Here is a 3,829-nt window from a genome sequence, read left to right as displayed (position 1 = left end):
TAATAAAAATTGGCACAATATAAGAAAGGAATGGGTGATGGGCATGACGTTTAACACTGGAAATTTCATGAACAAGACCAATAACCCGATTAGAAAGTTTTAATGGCAAACTTAAATCGGTAATATCTACATTTTCCACACTGGAAGATTTTGTTGAAAAACTTTTTATTGTTTTGAGCTGTGTGCGACTAGAACGGGATAGAAACGCAGTGAAATTGGTTCAAAGGCAGCCCACTAAAATAAATGAAATTCCAGAGCTACGGCAGTATCATAGTTTTTTAACAACGTATGCTTACAATTTTTTGAAAAACCAATTTGAAAGTTCTGCTGGAGCCTATGTTCTAGACAACACAACAGAGGTTTCATGTAGTTGTCTCTTTTATAAATCAATGAGATTGCCATGTAAACATATATTTCACACTAGACAACTTCAGAACAAACCATTATATGACCTAAGTTTATGTGATACAAGATGGACCAGAGATTATTACTATAAAAATCAAAGAGTGTTTAAAAATGTTGAGATTGTTCCCACTGATAGCGATACTACAGTTACAATATTGCACAGAAAGAAAAAAAAAGTCCCATCTACTCATGAAAAGTTCCGAAAAGCATCAATGATAGGAGCAAAGATCGCGCATTTTATTAATTTTGTGTCATTGCTTTTATAGTTTTACGTCATGTAAAATCATTTTCAATTTTATTTCTCGATTTTGTCGTCTTGCACTCTTGTGACTTGTTCTTTTTTGATAACGTGATTTAAAATATTGAATTTTTAACATGGTCTCGAATAAGTGTTCAGTAATGCGTTGTAAAGATTCAGCGAAAAGGAAACACATCATTCCAAAAAATGAAGATAATCTGAAAATATGGGTAGAACGAACAGGAAATTCGGTCTTCGAAAATCTGTCGGTAGAAGCTATTCGAAGGAAGTACCAAATTTGTAATAATCATATCGATAAATGTTGTGAATCACCTGGTACGAATCAAAAACTAAAGCAGCATTCGCTGCCTACATTAAACCTACCTCGTAAGTTATTTTCGAAGTTAATTTTATACTTTTTTTTAGTTAATATTCATTTTGCATATTTTGTTCATTATTGCATATTATAATTGTGTATAAGTGCATAGGTATTTGAAAAATTAAGTGCATATTTTATTGACATAATAAAGTTAGTCCCAAGTTCTAATGTGAGCAAATAAACCTTCCATTAATTGGAATAGTATTGGTAGTTATAGTAATAATGTTTTCATAACCATAGCACAGTTTAATTATGTACCTATAATTTATTAATACTTTTTATATTGAATTCGTGTTGATAATATTTTTAAATTCTTTAGGTAAGAGAATGCCTATTTACCTTGCCAAAAATCTGTGCACCACTATAGTTTGTGAAAATTGAACAAAATCACTGGAAATAGTTCTTTTGAACTCGTTCCTTCCAAGCACTTTGTTAATTATGCAGGCTAATTTATTAAACATTATATTATTATGTTTATTATTTATAAATAGGAATATATAATTCACCATTGAACTGGTCTAGCAGAGAACCATCAATATCGTCCAACAACTGCATTCAAAATCTCGGTAAACAATTTTTATATATAATTATTTAAAAATAAGTTAAATGGTCTAGTAATTGATGTCACTATTATGTATACCCATTATACTTTACTAAGCTATATTTTGCTATTGATAATTGATAAAATTCCAATGTTGTAATTAAAGGTAGAATTTATTTGCTACTAGGCACAAGCCTCAAATCGTTGTTCAAAATAAAATTTAACCAAATATTTTATTGTAGTAAAAATTGAATTGCAATGATTTTACAAACAATTCTTATGACATTCTGTTGTTTACTGTTTTCATAAACTATAGTATATATTGTATAAATGTTGTGTTGTGGATTTTATTACTTAATAATGTATTATGGTTAAGTTATTATTTATATAAATGTACTATTTAAAAATGTTGTATTTAATACATTGCAGCTTCAATCGGAGAGTCATCACTAAACTGGTCAAGCATAAGCATATTGCATATAAATTATGAAACAAAAAAGGTTATGTACATGTAGGTTGTTTTTTTTTTTTGTAAAATTCAGGATTTCTATTCAATTCACTTTTCTATATGATATTAATATCATTGACAAGGTACAATTTAGGAAACATTATTTTATAGGTACCTATGAAATTATGTGATTTCCTTGTCACTTTTATTATAAAATTTTTACTTAACACTTAAACATTTCAAAGAGGAAAATAGAAACAGACATTTTTAAAAGAAATTGCTTAAACATTTGTATTTTACATTATTACATTAGGTATAGTTTTGGTATGGGTTTTTTTTTTAGTATTCATACTAAATAATAAATTATTTATTGTTGTTCACATTGGAAATAATGCTACAAGATATCGAACAAGAAGTTGGTATGTGTGTTTCTCATTCAACTCCACTTCATACACCATCAAGTAGTAAACATCAATGTACATCTTGAACAATTTGTGTTTCTAACCAGTGTAAGGAACATAGAAACTTTATTTAATTCAATGTACATTTTTTAATAATTTATTTTTGTTAATAATTTACAGTGGACTCTGATTTAGATGGAATTCTGCCTCTAGAAAATGAATCTAATCAGAACATGTTATTAAAGCCATTAAAATTAAACAGAAAAGGAAAACTTACCCCAAACTGTAAAAAATTATATAAAGAAGCCATGAAGTTGAAACGAAAAGCCGAGCGTTTACAAAAACAAAATAAAAGTGCTAAATGTCAACTAAATTTAGTGAATCGATTTGCAAATAGTAATTTTACATCTCAAATAATGGATAAAGTTAATACAAGCACTTTTAATTTCATTATGAGTCAGATGAAAACTAAAAAAAAGAAGCCGCAAGGTAGACGATATAGTATAGATGACAAAATTATGGCCCTTTCAATGTTCAGAAATTCTCCTAAAGGTTACAAATTTTTATCGACAGTATTTGCTTTGCCTTCAAAAAAAACACTTTATAACCTTTTACAGAAAGTCCCATTCAATACTGGAATAAATGACCATATTATAAATAATTTAAAACATCAAGCACAAAAATTAAATACTTTGGATAGGTACTGCACGTTGCTTTTCGATGAAATGGCATTAGATGCAACCTTAACCTATGATAAAAAAAGTGACTCTATTTTTGGTTTTGAAGAAAAAAATCTAAAATTTGCCAACCATGTACTTGTGTTTATGTTAAGAGGTCTACAGAAAAAATTTAAACAACCAATTGCATACTACTTTTGTTCTGGTACTACAAAAACTGAAGATCTTGTATGTTATATTAAAGAAATAATCTCTGCAGTACAAACCACAGGATTAAAAATAAAAGCTACAGTTTGTGACCAAGGATGTACAAATCAAGCTGCAATTAATATCCTTATAAAAGAAAGAATTCACAGGTGTAAAACTCAAAATATTGAAGATAGATACATGGGATTTTTAATTAATGATGAAGAAATTGTACCTCTATTTGGTCCCCCACATTTGTTGAAATGTATGAGAAATAATTTATTGACTAAAAATTTGAATTTTAATTATAATGGGAAGAATCAAACAGCATCATGGAGCCATAATGAAACTTTGTATAGATTAGATAAACAAAATGAAATTTATGAGTTACGCACTTTGCCAAAATTAACAGAATCACATGTAATACCATCTAAAATAAAAAAAATTCGTGTATCAGTTGCGGCACAAATTTTCAGCCAACGAGTAGCTTCAACAATGCATCTTATAGCTAATTATGGTAAATACTAAATAGTACAAAATATTATATAAAGAAA

Source organism: Acyrthosiphon pisum, chromosome X (genome assembly GCF_005508785.2).
Source record: "Acyrthosiphon pisum isolate AL4f chromosome X, pea_aphid_22Mar2018_4r6ur, whole genome shotgun sequence".
Taxonomy (NCBI): Eukaryota; Metazoa; Arthropoda; class Insecta; order Hemiptera; family Aphididae; genus Acyrthosiphon; species Acyrthosiphon pisum.
Note: the sequence above shows the minus strand (reverse complement) of the source record.